Genomic DNA, 21,685 nt, shown 5'->3' on the forward strand with positions numbered 1-21,685 from the left:
AACAATATTTAGAGCAACAATAAAAACATAAGATGGAGCCAGAAGGTGAGGTTATGTAGGAATCAGTTATTAAGAAACAGAATATAACATGAGATTTATTTCTATTCCTCTTATTGTGTTTATTTATGGCCTCTTAGAAAATAGCTGCTCTGAACTGAGATGGGCATTGCATTGAAACTATTCTACTTAGAAAGGGATAAGAACCCCAGTTCAGACTTTCTTAGATGAAAAAGTAGGCTTCCCTCGTGGCTCACATGGTAAAGAAACTGCCTACAATGCAGGAGACCTGGGTTTGATCTCTGACTTTGATCTCTGGAAGATCCTCTAGAGAAGGAAATGGCATCCCACTCCAGTATTCTTGCCTGGGAAATCCCATGGACAGAGGAGTCTGGCGGGCTACAGTCCATGGGTTCACAAAGAGTCAGATATGACTGAACAACTAACACGTGCACTTTTAGGTGAAAAGGCATGTGTTGCCTCACATAAAATATAATGATGTCTGTGATCACACAGTATCACAGCATCAGCAGACTGGTATTCTCTCTCTGTCTCTTTTTCCATCTCTCCTCTTGGTCTGACTTCCCTCTAGGCAGGCTCTAAATTTGATAGCTCTTCTCTAACTCAGGCTTAAGTTTTCCCGAGTTAAAAAATGTGCATTTTCTTCTCTGCCAATTAATTAAAATTCTCCATGTTGGGTATCATTAATGTGGATTAAGTCATATGCCCATCTCTGAACAAATAATTATGACCAATGAATATAATACACATACTTATGAAGACTAAATCATATGCTGACCGCCAGTGATGCCTGAAAAATATGCTGTTAAAAATCACAAAATGAATAAAAAGTGAAAAGGAAATGGAGGAGAAAAACAACTATACAAAGGAAAAAAAAAGTCTGCCAATCAGAAAACTCAACTATTGCTTTCCCTCTACATTACATCTTTGGTCTCGTGTACTAATTGGTTTTTATAACTCACAATGTAAATATCATTATCAATCAAGAGATATGTTCAGGATTTTATACTTTTATCCGAAAAAGGGAAATATGCTGAGCAAAGAGTAACCACAGAAATCCACTATTAGAACAGGTCTTATCTTAGCATTTCTAAAGTCATAATCTAGGAAAAAGAAAACTCAGTTTTGAATTGAAACAATAGAGAAATACCTTGTAGACTAAAAAGATAGAGTTGTAGGCTGAAAACACTGCACTGTCTGCCAGTTTGTGATTGTGTCATAAAAGTGCTAGAAGAAAAGCATATAAATACAAATATAAATACCTTTAGTTTTTCTTATACTTGTTGTTGTTCAGTCACTCAGTCATGTCCAGCTCTATAAGAACCCATGGACTGCAGCATGCCAGGCTTCCCTGTCCTTCACCATCTCCTGGAGCTTGCTGAAACTCATATCCGTTGAATCAGTATGCCATCCAACCATCTCGTCCTCTGTCATGCCTTTCTCCTCCTGCTATCAATCTTTCCCCAAATCAGGGTCTTTTCTAGTGAGTCGGCTTTTTACATCAGGTATCCAAAGTATTAGAGTTTCAGCTTCAACATCAGTCCTTCCAATGAATATTCAGGACTGATTTCATTTAGGATTGACTGGTTTGATCTCCTTCCAGTGCAAGGGACTCTCAAGTGTCTTCTCCAACACCAGTTTAAAAGCATCAATTCTTCGATGCTCAACTTTCTTTATGGTCCAACTCTCACATCCATCCATGACTATTGGAAAACCAATAGCTTTGACGAGACGGACCTTTGTTGGCAAACTAATGTCTCTGCTTTTTAGTGTGCTCTCTAGGTTGGTCATAGCTTTTCTTCCAAGGAGCAAGCGTCTTTTAATTTCATGGCTGCAATCACCATCTGCAGTGATTTTGGAGCCCAAGAAAAGAAAGTCTCTCACTGTTTCTATTATTTTCCATCTATTTGTTATGAAGTAATGGGGCCAGATGCCGTGATCTTTGTTTTTTGAACGTTCATTTTTAAGCCAGCCTTTTGCTTCTCCTATTTTACCTTCATCAAGAAGCTCTTTAGTTCCTTTAGCTTTCTGCCATAGGAGTGGTGTCATCTGAATATCTGAGGTTACCGATATTTCTCCTGGCAACCTTGATTCCAGCTTGTGCTTCCTCTAGTCCTGCATATTTCATTATGTACTCTGCATATAAGTTAAATAAGCAAGGTGATGCTATACAGCCTTAATGTACTCTTTCCCAATTTGGAACCAGTCCATCCTTCCATGTCCAGTTCTAATTGTTGCTTCTTGACCAGCATATAGGTTTCTCAGGAGGCAAGTAAGGTGGTCTGGTATTACAACTCTTGAAGAATTTTCAACAGTTTGTTGGGATCCGCATAGTCAAAGGCTTTAGTGTAGTCAATGAAGCAGCTTTTCTGGAATTCTCTTGCTTTTCCTGTGATCCAACAGATGTTGGCAATTTGATCTCTGCCTTTTCTAAATCCAGCTTGAACATCTGGAAGTTCACAGTTCAAGTACTATGGAAGTACAAGTTCAAGCTTGGAGATTTTTGAGCATTACTTTGCTAGCATGTGATATGAGTGAAATTGTGCAGTAGTTTGAACATTATTTGGCTTTGCCTTTCTCTGGGATTGGAATGAAAACTGACCTTTTCCAGTCCTATGGCCACTTCTGAGTTATCCAAATTTGCTGGCATATTGAGTGTAGCACTTTTACAGCATCATCTTTTAGGATTTGAAATAGCTCAACTGGGATTCCATCACCTCTACTAGCTTTGTTTATAGTGATATTTCCTAAGACCCACTTGACTTCACACTCCAGGATGTTAGGCTCTAGATGAGTGTTCACACCATCGTGGTTATCTGGTTTGCAAAGAGTCAGACACAACTGAGCAACTGCACAACAAAGATATATTTTGAATAGTTCTTTTGTGTATTCTTGCCACCTCTTCTTAATATCCTCTCCTCTGTTAGGTCCATCCTGTTTGTTTCCTTTATGATGCCCATCTTTGCATGAAATGTTTCCTTGGTATCTCTAATTTTCTTGAAGATCTCTAGTCTTTCCCATTCTATTGTTTTCCCCTATTTCTTTGCATTGATCACTGAGGAAGACTTTCTTATCTCTCTTTTCTATTCTAGTACCTCTACATTCAGATGGGGATATCTTTCCTTATCTCTTTTGCTTTTCATTTTTCTTCTTTTCTCAGTTATTAAGGCCACCTCAGACAATCATTTTGCCTTTTTGCATTCTTGGGGATGGTTTTAATCACTACCTCCTGTACAATATCACAAACCTCCTTGTATAGTTCTTCAGGCACTCTTTCAGATCTAATCCCTTGAAGCTATTTGTCACTTCCTCTATAATCATAAGGGATTTGATTTAGGTCATACTTGAATGCTGCTGCTGCTAAGTCACTTCAGTTGTGTCCGACTCTGTGCGACCCCATAGACAGCAGCCCGCCAGGCTCCCCTGTCCATGGGATTTTCCAGGCAAGAGTACTGGAGTGGGTTCATACTTGAATGGGCTAGTGGTTTTTTCTATTTTCTTCAATTTAAGTATGAATTTGGCAATAAGGAGTTTATGATCTGAGCCACAGTCATTTCTTAAAATAGAGAAATAGATTTATAGACCTGTAATTATTGCAGTGAAATATACTAAAGGATACCTATTAATATGGGAGTTCAGTTCAGTCACTCAGTTGTGTCTTACTCTTTGCAACCCCATGGACTGCAGCATTCCAGTCTTCCTTGTTCATCAACAACATCCAGAGCTTGCTCAATCTCATGTCCATCGAGTTGGTGATGTCATCCAACCATTTGATCCTCTGTTGTTCCCTTCCTCTCCTGCCTTCAATCTTTCCCAGCATTAGGGTCTTTTCCAATGAGTTGGCTCTTCATATTAGGTGGCCAAAGTTTTGGAGCTTCAGCATCAGTCCTGCCAATGAATATTCAGGACTGATTTCCTTTAGGATTGACTGCTTTCCTTTAGGATTGACTGCTTTGATCTCCTTGCATTAGTAGGGGAAAAGTATAGTAAAATGTTGATATAGATTGCATGTAGGATATTTCTAAATGTAAAATGGAGTGTACTAGATGTTTTTTATCAAAATAGATAATCTTAAAAATGATTTGTTGAATTTAAAGCAAGGTAAGAATCACTGCAGATGGTGATTGCAGCCATGATATTAAAAGATGCTTACTCCTTGGAAGGAAAGTTATGACCAACCTAGATAGCATATTCAAAAGCAGAGACATTACTTTGCCAACAAAGGTATGTCTAGTCAAGGCTATGGTTTTTCCAGTGGTCATGTATGGATGTGAGAATTGGACTATAAAGAAAGCTGAGCACTGAAGAACTGATGCTTTTGAACTGTGGTGTTGGAGAAGACTCTTGCAAGTCACTTGGACTGCACAGAGATCCAACCAGTCCATCCTAAAGGAGATCAGTCCTGGGTGTTCATTGGAAGGACTGATGTTGCACCTGAAACTCCAATACCTTGGCCACCTGATGCAAAGAGCTGACTCATTTGCAAAGACCCTGATGCTGGGAAAGATTGAGGTCAGGAGGAGAATAGGACGACAGAGGATGAAATGGTTGAAACGCATCACTGATTCAATGGACATGAGTTTGGTTAAACTCCAGGAGATGGTGATGGACAGAGTGGCCTGTGTGCTGTGGTTCATGGGATCGCAAAGAGTCAGACACGACTGAATGACTAAATTGAACTGAACTTAACTGGAAGGCCAAAGAAAAAAGAAGACGACTAGGACTAATGGTAGTGATTAGTCTATACCATGTGTAATATTCTAGTTTTTCAGAAGGACAGCTATTTTTATATTTAATGTCAACTTGAAGGTCATAAATGGAACAAAAGAAGAATTTGTTGACAGGGAAGATATAGTATAGAAGCTCAGGGAAACTGAGTATGTATACAAAAGTGAAAGTGGGAAGGGGCACAGAGCAGGCAGGAGAAGTAGCTGAGTGGTAGAGGAACAGAAGGAAGCAGATGCTAGAGATGCAAGGAGTGAGATTCACGAAGGTGGTCAGCAGTGACTTTTGTTCTTGAGATCGAAGCATATGAAAGCTGAAGATCCAGGAGACCAAGGGAAAAATTTGAGTAATAAATTTTTAGATTTATTTTTAGATACAAAGGTGGAAAGTAAGATAATAGTGTCAGCAACAGTACTCTGATTATTTCAATAGTGAGAATATTGTAATTGTCTCTATAGCACTTCATATATGGCAGTCTTTAGTCCTTGATTTATCTATATTTAATCCTCACACAAAATTGGGAGGTTGGTACTATTGCTATCACTTGTTTTTAGACATGTTTTAGACACAGGTACAGCATGATTCACGAACTTCCCTAAGGTCTCAGAGCTGGTGCCACATGCAAACTATAGAATCAGTGTTTTATTGCCAGATTATATTGAAAGATGAAAAATGTCAATTGAGATAAAGGAGAATGATTCTTTAATTGGAGTTGAAAGTATGTAAATGCCAATTACAGGTCAAAATTAATTTTGTTTTAATTTTGTCTGTTTTTGTGAAGGGGAATTTGATTTTGGGTCATGTGGACTAGAGAAATGATTCAAAGGAGAAACAGATAGAAGATCTAGAACATTTGAGTAAACTCTAGGCTGTAGAGTAGGAAATGGAATCAAGGGTGTGAGTGGGTCAGTTAGCTTTGTAGAAGAGGACAAATAAGAAAGGGGAGTATGAGATCCATGAAATCATGAGCTCTAAGAAGAGAACACAGAGTTTCACTGCTATCTTCACAAGTGGAAAGCAAATTTGTCTGCATGGAGTAAGGCGAAAATGGTCAAGGAGAATGGTTTATAAGTAAAATTTGAAAAATATCTGTGGGAGCCAATTAGAGATCATTGTCATTTGTTAAGAATAAAAACTCTGGATTGAATAGCAATGAATGTGTAATGAAATCAATCAGCCTCGTTTTGTTATCTTTTGCTAGTATCCTTCCAGAGAACTACAGTCTTAATCTTAGAAGAATATTCAGTGTGAAGCAAACAAAAAAAAAAAAATAGACTAAATGCATTATTAAACAAGAAGGCTGTCATTTTCAGTAATTTGTAGGTTTTTATGCAAATGGTATATTTTTCATCTTATATGGTATCTCTTCATTTACTCTATTATTCAGTCTCTACATTCTGCCATATTATTAAACTAAACACATCTTAGTTTCTTAATGTTCAGTAACATATTTTAACAAGATGGAATTAAAAATTAACCTTGCAGAATAAAGCATTTGAAGTTTTAGCTTTATAATAATGTATTTAATTATGGTAAGGGAATAGATTCACATTTTAATATATATTTTTGGAGATATTAAAAAGAAAGATATTTTTAAATGATTTTTTTACTTTAAAGTTTTTTTAATTCTTTAATATATATAACACTAAGCAAATTTATATCTAAGAAATTGAAGATATAAAGCATGATAGTAAAGATACTTATCATTAACTGATTTAATAAATGAGGTTTATTATAACTTTAAAAATATGTTGTCAGAAAGCAAAATATAGAATATCAGATTATAAACTTTCCGTAGAATTGTCATTTGTTGTTTAGTCACTAAATCATATCTGACTCTTTTTTGACCCCATGGACTGTAGCCCACCAGGCTCCTCTGTTCATAGGATTTTCCAGGCAATTTGCCAATTCCATCTCCAGAGGATCTTCCTGACCCAGAGTTTGAACCTGAATCTCCTGTATTGGCAGGTGGATTCTTTGCCACTGAACCACCAGGGAAGTAAAATCAAGTTTCCTTAAAACTGAGTTTTACCACCTTGAAATCTCTCTGACCCCATGGGATGTGGTCTACTAGACTTCTCTGTCCATGAGATTTTTCAGGCAAGAATACTGGAGTGGGTTGCCATTTCCTTCTCCAGGGGAATTTCCTGACCCAGGGATCGAGCCTGTGTCTCCTGCATTGGCAGGTGGATTTTTTACCACTGCATCACCTGTAGGATATCCTTAACTTTATCACACAAATTTCTTATTATGTATCATATGCAGATTGTATTGAAAATGGCCAGCAGGGTAATATGTTTATGTATGAATTGATGCATAATTTTTCCACAAAGTATTTATCAAATTATAGAAATAGATAACAAAGTATACAAAGACTTGAGTACTATATCTGAAGAAATAATATTAAATATATAAACATTTGTACATTTCAGTCACTGAGCAAAATATTTGATCTTTAATTTTCTATTTGTGTAATATGTTTTCTAGTGAAGTTCTGTCTCCACAGCTGAGTATATGTACGGACATTTATCATCAAATGAAGTTTAAAAATATATACACACACACACACACACACACACACACACACAGGCACAGGCATGCTGTTTCCTGACTGTCTTCATGCCACTGTGAGATTACCCTTAATAAGTAGGTAAGCCAAGCTATGACTGTTCTCCTAGATTTGCCTTTCTAGCCATTTCCTGCTGACACTGTGTGTACTCAATGTTTCACTTTTTATCTATTCTCTCAGCAGTCACTGCATGTTAAAACACGATGCTAGCTGCTGTTAATGCAATACTGAGTAAAAACAGAGAGACTCCTACTGAAAAGCAATGTCTATGATAAAATAATTCTAGCCAGCAATTAGAAAATGGCAGGCTTTGTGTTAAGTGCTTCGCATACAGTAATTCAGGCGTCATTGTAACAAGCCTCTGAGTTGTACGCTACTATCACTGTTATTTTACAGCTGAGATAAAGTAAATTCAGTAACTTGGTACTCCAGAGCCAGGAAATAGTAAAGAGGGGAACCGGGTTGAGATGGCACAAATTCTCAGTGGTCTCACATGAAACAGATTTTTCACCAATTTTTAATGTCTTTCCTTCTGCCTGGCGTTATTCTATTTTTATTCTCGGCACAATCATTCGCATTCTTTATATTGTAGGTTCAATGAATATTATCAAAATGAGTGAAATATGTTTGTTTTTCTTAATGTTATATATGTGAAATGAATTATCTAGTTCTGGGCAGTGACTCAGGCTCCCTTGTAAGATTACATTTCGTTTTTGTCCCAAAGTCCTCTCGTGGTTTCTGTCAAAGTACATAGTTCTCCAAGAGGACTGAACTTTTTCAAAGATTTTTCCTATCAGTATAATAAAGTTTGAGCACAGCCAGCTAAAATGTGTTTGCTTATTATAAATTATATATGTGTTAAAACTATAGTGCAAACCCAATCATTTTCAAAGACAAAGTTGAAATTCTTTAAAAAATGTGTTTAAATGACTTGGGGGTTGTGACGTTTAAAGTCATTATAAACTAATTATCAAGGCAAAATACACTTGGAATAAGATTCAGGAACAATAGTGGATATGTCTTTGTATCAAAAATTTTCTTAATTCCTTCATTTCAGATCCCAGTAGATCACCAGTGACTGATTACGAACCCACAGTTTAGACATGTCAGCTCTACCATTGCCTTGTTTACTTAAATATTATTATCTTCAGCCAGAGTTTATTTACAAGAATCTTTGCATTTTTTTCTGTTTGCTTTCATAAATTTAAAATAGGTAATATTATATATATTAGTACTAGAGATGCCATTGTAAATATCCCCTTTGAAGAACTCTCATTCTCCTTTCAAATTTCCTTGTGCACCTTACCTGAAACATGATTGTCTGAAATACAGGTCATGTGAGGACATCAGTGCAAATCTGTGTGATAAAAGTTGAAAAACTTAGTTTATTTTTAATATAGAAATTAGCAGAAATACAAATTGTTTTCTCCTGTATTTTAAACACAGCTTGCATATCCCTTGGTGGACATGCCACTTTAAAGTCAACAGCTTGAAGAAAGTGCACTCAGGGCTCTGTAGTGGTCTATGTTCTGGGCAGCATCCTTATTTTACCAGTGAAATAAATAAGGGAGATCACTTGACCAGATCTGTACTAAGAATAAAGCTGTTTGCTTAGTGTGTCTGTGCTCTGTATCCATGGGGACTGTGGTATATGTTGTGTCAGAAGCTTATATCAGTATATCTGTTCTGATTCCTTGGGTCTGATTTTATGAACCTGATCCTGGCACACTGGTAGATCAGTGTAGAACCCGAATACTTAGGTGAAGGGGATGTTGGTGGAATAGCTCTCTACAACTGTAACTCTTACTGAAATGTTATACTCTCTTTTTTAAACAAACATTTTGGATACTTTTGGTTTTTTTTTTTTTTTGGCACCTATGATTAAAAGGAATTAATAGTTTTTAAAAACTCTCCTTATGTGTTGTCACAAAACAAAACCTAAAATGTTTACAAATCCTTGTAGGATTTACAGGATGCTTACTAGGGCATAATTCATTTCATTCGGGCAATGAAATTTAGCTTTGGGGAGATGTACAAAGAATTTAGTGATATCATAACTTCATTACAAAAAAGTATTCCTTTACAAAACTAAAGCTATAATTATTTCTATTAAATAAACAGTATAATTAAGTATACATTTAAAAAATATTTGCAACAAATTAATTTTGACCTATTTGCTTAGGGTATGTATGTGTTGGTGAGTATAGTTTGTATACATAGTCATAAAATGTATAATATCTGTGTAAATAAATGAAATTAAATAATATAATTCAAGCTTATACATATATGCATATATAGGTACACATACACATATATATATTAATATATATGAAACATGAGAAATATATGAATATAGAGAAGGAGATTGTATTTTCACTTTTAAGTTTGATATGGCTTTTCACTTGGAGAAGGCAATGGCACCCCACTCCAGTACTCTTGCCTGGAAAATCCCATGGACGGAGGAGCCTGGTGGGCTGCAGTCCATGGGGTTGCTAAGAGTTGGACACGACTGAGCGACTTGACTTTACTTTTCACTTTCATGCATTGGAGACGGAAATGGCAAACCACTCCAATATTCTTGCCTGGAGAATCCCAGAGACGGGAGAGCCTGGTGGGCTGCCGTCTATGGGGTTGCACAGAGTCGGACACAACTGAAGTGACTTAGCAGTAGAAGCAGCATGGCTTTTCACTTACCATTCTGCTCAGTACACATAATCAAGGTTGTACCTTATTAGTACATCTATGATAAGAACAATGTACTTATCTTTCACCTGGTCTGAATCCCATTTGTCTGAATTTGATGAGCCAGAGAATTTATCCTGGCCTTCAAAACATGAATACAATCCAAAGACAAATACGAGAAATACATATGATTAAAGGCAGAATACAGATAATAGAGAGCTGGATTATTTTTTTCTTGGACAGATCAGAAAAGATACCCAGTGTACTTTTATATAGGGACATAATTTCAGGGTAGGTTAGCCTGTTAAAATAATAGAGTCAGGGAAGGAAGTCTTTTCTAAAGTACAGCATGTCTATAAGCAAAGCTTCCTGCAGAGGCTTCTCTTTCTATTGCCTGCTTCTTCCTCAGTTTCTTTTTTGTATGTTAGCTCTATCTCCTGTGAGCTTCCTCAAGCAAATCGTATCATTGTTCTCTATCTCTAAATATTAAACATTCTCGGTGAGAACAGATTCTGTTCTGTCAAGCTCTTCAAGCCCAAGTTTATGAATAGCTCCCTTTCTTACAGTACATGCATAATGAAAGTCTGTGTAAGGGATACAGTATAAATATGTTATATTACTATATTTTATTTTCTTCAAGAGAGGAAATCATGCTGTATCTATTGTCAGAAATGAAATGAGCCACATGCTATTTCCATGTTGGAAAACATTCTGCCTTCACAATTATGATTTTACCTTTGTGATATTCTTCAGTGGAAATTTTTATTTATATAAATCAATCTCACAACTTTGAGAATTTTCATTGCAGTAGACAGAGTTTGCAAGTCATTCCTCTGCAGGGTTACTGGAAAAAAGCTAAAATATGTATGTGTGTGTTGGAGAGGAAGAAAATCATAAAGCTGAACAGCAGGCTGTGATTGTGTCATAAAATATGAAAAAATATAAAAGAAGCTGAAAAGGAGAAAATAGATAACTTAGCAATTCACTACCGAAACAGCTGAGATGGAGGAAGCCTCTGTTGGCCTTAAAGGGTGCACACGTTGTTTATAAGACCTATATTTCTGAAGTCAGGGGTCCAGGGAAGAGCTTATTAATCAAGTAGTAGCATCAAACAAGATTTAGATATTTGGTTTAAGGGAGACTAGAATCTCAGTGTAACTGAAAATAAGAGAAAACCTTAGACCAATTTTTAGTGAACCATAAATTATAAATCCAATTGCAGATTCAAGATGTCAATTTGCTGATTTGTTGGTTACATTATAATAGATTAAAAATCACCTATAACATATTACTGTAACTTTGTGGAAATGATCTAATTCCTTCAACAATATCTTTAAGATATTAAAAAAAAAAATCTTCATACTACTTGAATTCTGGAGAAGGAAATGGCAAACCTCTCCAGTATTCTTACCTGGAAAATCCCATGGATGGAGGAGCCTGGTAGGCTACAGTCCATGGGGTCGCAAAGAGTCGGACACGACTGAGCCACTTCACTTCATTCAATTCATACTTTATCACCAGAGAAGGAAATGGCAACCCACTACAGTATTCTTGCCTGGAGAATCCTGTGGAAAGAGGAGCCTGGCAGGCCGTGGTCCATGGGGTTGGACAGTCAGACACAACTGATGTAACTAAGCACGCACTACTTAAATTCATATGCTTTAAATCACCAGGGCTTTTAGACACATAGCTAGAAAAAGAACAGGATATCTATGATGATTATTCTATATCTAGTCATCTTAAGTTAAAGATCTAAAATTTTCTTATAAAGAATTTATTGCAAATACATTTTATGAGATCATTAGATCTTATCTCCAATGCATATACCATGCATGCTTGAAGTGTTCTTCTATATCCTGAACCTTTTGTAGATTTAGATTTCATTTATTCAGCAAGGAATTGTTCTGGTGAGCTGTGCACTGTGTACTGGGAATTTCTATGTTCAACACGCTAGATGTGTGGCCGGCATAAAGGAACTTAGAAACTACTTGGGGAATTGCGTCTAGTTCTGAAGTAAAAAGGCAATTACAATACAGGACACTGCTAGGGCTCATAGCTCCCAAGAAGCCCATTTGGTGGTTAATAATGACATTTGAGAGGAAGTGGTGTCTAAAATAAAATCAATCTAAGATGAGTAGGGTTAGCTGGTAGGTTAGGAGACGATGAGAATATTTCTACCAGAAGAGTCAGAGCAATATTGTTTGTATGTGGAATCTAAAATATAAGACTAACTAGTGAATATAACAGCAACAAAAAAGAAGCAGACTCACAGATACAGAAAACAAACTAGTGATTACCAGTGGGGAGGGGCACCATAGGGTTAGGGGATTAAGATGTACAAATTCTCATGTATAAAATAAGCTACCAGGATACACTGTACAACACAGGGAATATGGTTAACATTTTATAATACCTGTAAATGAACTATAACTTTTCACAATGGTGAATCACTGGATTTATACCCCTGTAGCATATATTATTGTATATCAACCATAATGCAATAAAAACTATAGCAAAAGCAGAAATTATAAGGAAACTCAGCATTTTACCTTGATGAAGCAGAAAGTATGGACAGTACATGCTAGAGATAAGTAGGAACCAGACTAAGGATGTAAGGGGGAAAAAGGGAGGGATTGTGAATAATGCATTCATTTCTTGTTTAAGCAATTGGGTGTAATTCATGGGTGCCATTTATTGAGATAGAGAATTTAGAAGAAAGACTATTTAAAGAGCATGTCAACGTATGATTTGTATATACTGGGATGAAGGATTTTGTGATCATTCGTGCTGAGGTCTTGACCGTTTATATTGAGGTGCTTAGATATTTCACCCTAGCATATTGATGTGTGTGTGTGCTCAGTCACATCCTACTTTTGTGACCCCATGGACTGTACAGCCCACCATGCCCCTCTGTTTGTGGAATTTTCCAGGCAAGAATACCAGAGTAGGTTGCTATTTCCTGCTTCAGAGGATCTTCCTGACCAAAGAATCAAACCCAGATCTGCATCTCCTACATTGGCAGGGTCACCTGGGGATGTAGGTATATTTCTGTATGGGTGCTATAGAGAAAAATAGACAACAGAAATCAGGATATAATTCATAAAACACCAATATTTATATTTGAGTTTTCCATACAGTTTGTTTAAAACATAATTGTGAAAATAAGAGATTATATTGTTGACATTCAAGTATGAATTCAAACTTATAATTTTATACTAGTACTGATAGGCACATAGTCCCACAGTTATTAATAAGATAACTATACCTTTTTTATGGGCTTCCCAGATGGCAGTAGTGGTAAAGAATCCACTTGCCAATGCAGGAGACACAAGAGATGCAGATTCAATCCCTGGGTCAGAAAGATTCCCTGTAGAAGGAAATGGCAACCCACTTCAGTACTCTTGCCTAGGAAATTTCTTGGACAGAAGAGCCTGGCTGGCCAGAGTCTATGGTTCACAAAGAGTCACACAAGAATGTGCACACACCTATTTACACTAAAAATACAGTGTGTATTTACCAAATATATACTGAATTTTCGGAGAAGGTAATGGCACCCCACTCCAGTACTCTTGCCTGGAAAATCCCATGGATGGAGGAGCCTGGTAGGCTGCAGTCCATGGGGTCGCTAAGAGTCGGACACAACTGAGCGACTTCACTTTGACTTTTCACTTTCATGCATTGGAGAAGGAAATGGCAACCCACTCCAGTGTTCTTGCCTGGAGAATCCCAGGGACAGAGGAGCCTGGTAGGAGGCCATCTATGGGGTCGCACAGAGTCGGACACAACTGAAGCGACTTAGCAGCAGCAGCATACTGAATTTTAAGTAGATTTTGCTTGACAATGTATATTTTTCATTAAGAATGTTTTAATGTTAAACAGAAGTGATTTTAGTTTAGCAAGATGTTAGATTTGATAAAAGTAAATAATAGGAATATCTAAATTTAGGCTTAAAACTCTATTGCAAAATGACAAGGTAATTTCTTTAGCCTAAATCATTCATGTAATTGCTTCATCTCTTCAATTTACCTGTGTAGAAATAGCTGTAGTTTCTCTGTGTGCTAGAGATCTAAGGATTAAGTCAAAGCCTTTTTCCAATTTCAAAAATCTCTAGATAGAAATATAGTTTCATTGTATCTATTAGTTTAGTGAAACAGTTTGATTGTTATAACTGTATCAAATGTATTATTGTGGAAAAGTGCACCCCAGTGGTATAAAGTTAAAGAAAATATTAAACCTTCAAATCTGCAAAGCTTTGTGTCCAGCGTATTAAAAGTATGTTTCATCTGTAATCTGTGGTATTTTTATTTTGGAAATGAAAAATATTATGTCACAACTAAAATTAGATACATTCAATTGTAAAGATCCAAAAGCTAATAAAGACTAAATAATATAGTGAAGAATCAAGAAATAATTTTTTTTATTCTGAATAAAAAAGGCAGACTAAATAAGCATCAAGTACTAGTTCAGATTTTTAAAAAATAGCATGGTTACTAATATAGAGGTTAAGGCTTCTACATCTAAAACAATATGCTTGGTCATGCTTTTTTCTAGTAAAAAGAATATAAAATATAATTTTTAAATGTAGGATTGTTAAACTTATGCTGCTCCAAAAATATTCAGGTTTTTATAACTACTTGAAGTTATTAGTAAATATTTTATAATATGATATAACATATGTCTTAATTTTCTATATAATTAGATAGGAGTAAATAGAGCAGTGCCATTTCCTTATATGTAAAATACAAAATTTCACATATTGGGCAATATTTGAGTAAAAAGTAGTGTCCATTACTTTGTATCCATACATTGTACTATAGTTTGAGTACTAGAATTCAAAATTTTAAATATTATTTTTTGGGAAATTATGCGTTTGAGTATCAATACTAATAATGTTTTTCTTAGATAACATTATTTTGAGCATTTAAGTAGAGAAATAAATACACGGCCATTCTAAATTGTATTTTAATGCTATATCATCGTGGTGTGGCACATTAGGGAAAAAAAGATGTATGTAATTGATTTACTATCAAGTTTGATTTGTTAAATACAACTTAAAGAGTCCCAGATTTCAAAATGAATTGTCTACACTCTTGCTAGAAATGTCCTTCTTAAATTTGTGAGGTAAGTTGTAAACTGACCAACGGTATTTCCTATTTCTCCTAAGTATTTTATTGATCAAATAATTTAAAAAAAGAGTACATAAATTTGGTTTTAGTATAGGTTTCCTCAAAGGTATAAAAGTTTATCACTGGATTTAGTAATAAACTTCAAAGTGCAGCAGTATAGACATCGTACACAAACTCGAAGAGTCTAAAACTTAAACTTTCATTTTACTGTTTATTCATAGTTGTCACATAAACAAGTATAGTTGTTCTGGTGGTATCAAAGTAATTGTCACAGACAAATATCCAAAATAAGTTATTTATATTTTTAAAAATATTGAGTCTACAAACTATGTATAAAACTGTGCCAACTAGTATTGTATATATATCATAGTTAAAGATAAGAGATGCAGGTAGGGAACTCATATAATATAGTATATATAAATATTAAATATATTTATATGTATGTAAATGCATTCCATATATTACAACATATGAATACATATGTTCATATATATGAATCCAGTATCACTTCATGGGAAATACATGGGGAAACAGTGGAAACAGTGTCAGACTTTATTTTTTGGGGCTCCAAAATCACTGCAGATGGTGACTGCAGCCATGAAATTAAAAGATGCTTACTCCTTGGAAGGAGGGTCATGACCCACCTAGATAGCATATTTAAAAGCAGAGACATTACTTTGCCAACAAAGGTCCATCTACTCCAGGCTATGGTTTTTCCAGTAGTCATGTATGGATGTGAGAGTTGGACTGTGAAGAAAGCTGAACGCTGAAGAATTGATGCTTTTGAACTGTGGTGTTGGAGAAGACTCTTGAGAGTCCCTTGGACTGCAAGGAGATCCAACCAGTCCATTCTGAAGGAGATCAGCCCTGGGTGTTCTTTGGAAGGAATGATGCTAAAGTTGAAACTCCAGTACTTTGGCCACCTCGTGCAAAGAGTTGACTCATTGGAGAAGACTCTGATGCTGGGAGGCATTGGGGGCAGAAGGAGAAGGGAACGACAGAGGATGAGATGGCTGGATGGCATCACGGACTCGATGGACGTGAATTTGAGTGAACTCCTGGAGTTGGTGATGGACAGGAAGGCCTGGTATGCTGCAATTCATGGGGTCACAAAGAGTCGGACATGACTGAGCGACTGAACTGAACTGAACTGAATATATGAAAATATCCTACCAGGCTTCAACAGTATGTGAACTATGAACTTCAAGAAGTTCAAGCTGGATTTAGAAAAGTCAGAGGAACCAGAGATCAAATTGCCAACATCCGTTGGATCATAGAAAAAGCAATATAATTCCAGAAAAATATCAACTTGTCATTCATTGATTATGCCAGAACCTTTGATTGTGTAGATCACAATAAACTGTGGAAAATTCTTCAATAGGTGGGAATACCAGACCATCTGACCTGCCTCCTGAGAAACCTGTATGCAGATAAAGAATAAACAGTTAGAACCAGACATGAAACAGTGGACTGGTTCCAAATTGGGAAAGGAATACTATATATTGCCACTCTGCTTATTAACTTATATGCAGAGTACATCATGCAAAATGCCAGACTGGATGAAGCACAAGCTAGAATCAAGATTGCCAGGAGAAGTATCAATAACCTCAGATATGTAAGTGACACCACCCTTATGGCAGAAAGCAAAGAGAAACTTAAAGAGCCACTTGATGGAAGTGAAAGAGGAGAGTGAAAAAGCTGGATTAAAACTCAACGTTCAAAAAACTTAAGATTATGGCATCTGGACCCATCACTTCATGGCAAGTAATTGGGGAAATAATGGAAACAGTGAGAGACTTTCTTTTCTCCGGCCCCAAAATCACTGAAGATGATGACTACAGCCATGAAATAAAAGACATTTGTTCCCCAGCAAAACAGCTATGACCAACCTAGACAGCATATTAAAAAGCAGAGACATTACTTTGCCAAAAGAGGTCCGTCTAGTCAAAGCTATGGTTTTTCCAGTAGTCATGTATGGATGTGAGTGTTGGACTATAAAGCAAGTTGAGTACTGAAGAATTGATGCTTTTGAATTGTGGTGTTGGAGAAGACACTTGAAAGTCCCTTGGACTCAAGGAGATCCAACAAGTCCATTCTAAAGGAAATTAGTCCTGAATATTCATTAGAAGGACTGATGCTGAAGGTGAAACTCCAATACTTGGGCCACCTGATGCAAAGAACTGACTCATTGGAAAAGCCCCTGATGCTGGGAAAGATTGAAGGCAGGTGGAGAAGGGGATGATAGAGAATGAGATGGTTGGATGGCGTCACCGACTCATTGGATATGAGTTTGAGCAAGCTTCGGGAGTTGGTGATGGACAGGGAAGCCTGGTGTGCTGCAGTTCATGCAGTCACAAAGAGTCAAACACGACTTAGTAACTGAACTGAACTGATTGTGTAAGTAAACTTGAAATAGCTTAAATCTTAAACCAGGCATGTAAAAGGAGCTTAAGTTTTCCTAAAGTTGACAACATTACTAAACATTTACCAGTTGCAACTTATGAAAACAAAAAAGAGTGATGAAGATAGCCATTTAATAAGAAAAATCAAATTTCACATTAAATGGTAGAGGTAAACAAATTGTCTCTTTTTTTTTTCTTCACTTTACAGAAAATATCAGAAAATCTTTGTCTTATCATTAAACTGTCAAAGTATATATACCTGGGAATAAATGTAGGCAAAAATAAAATAGTGTCAAGTTTGAATATTGGTTCTGCTCCTAATTCCTTCAGAGCAATGGATGATGGATGTTATATGTAATCTTTCTGAGCCTCAGTTTGAATGAGACAGGATTTGTTTTAATTAGCCTTCAATTGTTTTAATTATCATCAGTGGGTTGTTTTGCGACAGTTACATAAGATAATATATGTATGTAAAACAGAGAGCTCACTGGTATCTGTCAAGAGCAGAGGTTCTCTAAATGACAGTACATATGTGTATTAAAAGTAGGACCCTCAATCTTCTGTTCAGTGCCACTTCTCATTTCACCTGCTGTTGAAATGTGCCTGGGACTGTGTCCCTTTTTGAGGGTGATCAGTTGTCAGGTTCTAAATGGTGATCAAAGCTCAGTGATGGCAGGCATTCAGTTCACTGTGATTCCTCTCTTCAGAATGTGCATTTGAGAGGACTAGTTCAAGAGGATACCCATTCGTTCCTGCCCTACCCTATGTTGGAAGTCAAGTTCAAAATTTTGTTGTTATAAAAGCTTCAAGGGTCCTAAATCATGTTTTGAACAACTGAAGAACAATAGTTCATTGCTAACAACTGACGAGAAATAGTTCACTGCTAGAATAAGAACCAACTCAAATAAGGATAATACATGTTTATTTTTCCTTCATTAGATATGTGAAGAGTCTTTCTATACACAAAAAGAAATTGTTGGCCTTTCAAAGTTTTTTTTTATGTAATCATATTTTATAATAATTACTTTATATCACTCTGAATGCTTTGAACCCTGGAAAATAATGGGCAGCTAGGAGGTTCTTTTCATGAAGTGTTCCTAAGCTTGCTGCTGCTAAGTCGCTTCAGTCATGTCTGACTCTGCAATTCCAGTGACTCTGCGATCCCAGAGACAGCAGCCCACCAGGCTCTGCCATCTCTGGGATTCTCCAGGCAAGAACACTGAAGTGGGTTGCCATTTCCTTCTCCAATACATGAAAGTGAAAAGTGAAAGTGAAGTTGCTCAGTCGTCTCCGACTCTTCACAACCCCATGGACTGCAGCCTACTAGGCTCCTCCGTTCATTGGATTTTCCAAGCAAGAGTACTAAGCTTGCTGCTGCTGCTGCTGCTAAGTCACTACTAAGCTTAGGGCTGCCAAAAAACAGCAGCAGTTTCTACATATGCCCACCAGGGGGAAGATGCAAGTGAAACAAAACCTTGGACTTTGCCTAATTTTCCAGATTCCAAGGAAAAGACTTTGCTAAACAGGCCCAGTTGTCAGTTTGATAGCAGCGAAAGAGAGGAAAAGAAGTTGAAGCAAAAATAAGCTTTATAAAACTCACAGATTACTTTGGAAATGTAAGAATTTCCAGGTACCTACTGCTGCTGATGCTGCTAAGTCGCTTCAGTTGTGTCCAACTCTGTGCAACCCCATAGATGGCAGCCCACCAGGCTCCCCCATCCCTGGGATTCTCCAGCCAAGAACACTGGAGTGGGTTGCCATTTCTTTCTCCAATGCATGAAAGTAAAAAGTCAAAGTGAAGTCGCTCAGTCGTGTCTGAGTCTTCACGACCTCATGGGCTGCAGCCTACCAGGCTCCTCCGTCCATGGGATTTTCCAGGCAAGAGTACTGGAGTGGGGTGCCATTGCCTTCTCCATCCAGGTACCTAGATCAGATCAGATCAGTCGCTCAGTCGTGTCCCACTCTTTGCAACCCCATGAATCACAGCACGCCAGGCCTCCCTGTCCCTCACCAACTCCCGGAGTTCACTCGGACTCACGTCCATCAAGTCAGTGATGCCATCCAGCCATCTCATCCTCTGTCGTCCCCTTCTCCTCCTGCCCCCAATCCCTCCCAGCATCAGAGTCTTTTCCAATGAGTCAACTCTTTGCATGAGGTGGCCAAAGTACTGGAGTTTCAGCTTTAGCATCATTCCTTCCAAAGAAATCCCAGGGCTGATCTCCTTCAGAATGGACTGGCTGGATCTCCTTTCAGTCCAAGGGACTCTCAAGAGCCTTCTCCAACACCATAGTTCAAAAGCATCAATTCTTCGGCACTCAGCCTTCTTCACAGTCCAACTCTCACATCCATACATGACCACAGGAAAAACCATAGCCTTGACTAGACGGACCTTTGTTGGCAAAGTAATGTCTCTGCTTTTGAATATGCTATCTAGGTTACCTAAGGTAGCATTAAATTAGCAGAAAAGAGACATGAATGGGGATTTGAAACATTGCACTGGAGAGGCTGAGATCATAGATTCTGATTCTAGACTGTGATTCGAAGCTGGTTGTCCTGCTCAAAAGCATTGAGATTTCAGCAAGTTTCTTTAGATTTGAATGTTAGTATTCTCAATTTAAAATGGAATCACTAATAGTACTAACCTTGCTGTTGTTCAGTCACTCAGTTGTAGCCGACTATTTGTGATGCCATGCACTGCAGCACGCGAAGTTTCCCTTTCACTATCTCCCAGAGCTTGTTCAAACTCATGTCCATTGAGTCGGTAATGCCATCCAACCATCTTATCCTCTGTCACTCCCTTCTCCTTCCTTCAGTCTTTCTCTGCATCAGGGTTTTTTCCAATGAGTTGGCTCTTCACATTAGGTGCTTCAACTTAAGCATCAGTCTTCCAGTGAATATTCAGGGTTGATATCCTTTAGAATTGACTGTTTGATCTCCTTGCTGCCCAAGGGATTCTCAAGAGTCTTCTTAAGCACCACAATTTGAAAACATCAGTTCTTCAGTGCTTAGCCTTCTTCATGGTCCAGCTCTCAAATCCACATGACTGCTAGAAGAACCATAGCTTATACTACATAGACCTTTGTTGGCAAAGTAATGTCTCTGCTTTTTAATATACTGTCTGGGTTTGTCATAGCTTTTATTCCAAGGAGCAAGCATCTTCTAATTTCAAGGCTGCAGTCACTATCCGCATTGCTTTTCTCTTGTCTGAGAAAGTCTGTCACTGTTTCCATTGTTTCTCCATCTGTTTGCCATGAAGTGATAGGACTGGATGCCATGATCTTAGTTTTTTGAATGTTGAGTTTTAAGCCAGGCTTTTCATTCTTTTCTTTCACTTTCATCAAGAGTCTGTTTAGCAACAACCTTATAGGGATGTTATGAGGATTCAGTGATTAATATTTGGAATTAAGGGAACAAACCAGCTTAGTACCATTACTTATATCATGCAAACATTCTGTAAGTATTAGTTGTTATTAGGTCCATAATTAACCTTGTGGCTAAAGATGGCAAACACAGTAAAATAGATAGCTCAGAAGATGATTCATGGACACACAACCATTGGTAAACATGCCTAGCTCCCTCCTGTACTCTTGTAAATAAAGATATGGCCTTAAGTGAAAGAGAAGGGAAGCCCCTATACCAAACTAGGTTATGTTTCTACTATTTGCATGGAATGAAGTCTTAAAAAATCCAATTCATTATATAAATAAAATCTACTTACCCTTAACTTTAGGGACCAAGTTAGTACCCACCAAAAGATTTATGAGAATTATAGGATATATATGAATTGCACATCAGGGAAACCTAACTTAGTTTCTGGTACCAGAGACTGTTTCACAAAGGAAATTATTATACGCTGAGTCCTAGAGGATGAGACTAAAAATTCTCAAGGCAACAAGAGATTTCTTTTTTCATCAAAGGAAACCTGTAAGTTCTTGCCTAGATAACAGCAAAAGAATTATAAATCCTAATAGCTGAATCCAGAGTGTTTTGAGCCTCCAGGTATTCACAGAAAAGTCCTATCATTTCTATATCCAATATTTATTTTAAATGCACCAAGTTATTTCCATTTTCACTGCTATGAAACTGGTTTGTGACCTAGATTTCTAGAACAACTGTTAAATGGTTCTCATTCCTACAGAACTGCTCTCATCAAACCCCGTCCT

This window comes from Bos javanicus, chromosome 17 (genome assembly GCF_032452875.1).
Source record: "Bos javanicus breed banteng chromosome 17, ARS-OSU_banteng_1.0, whole genome shotgun sequence".
NCBI classification, from domain to species: Eukaryota; Metazoa; Chordata; class Mammalia; order Artiodactyla; family Bovidae; genus Bos; species Bos javanicus.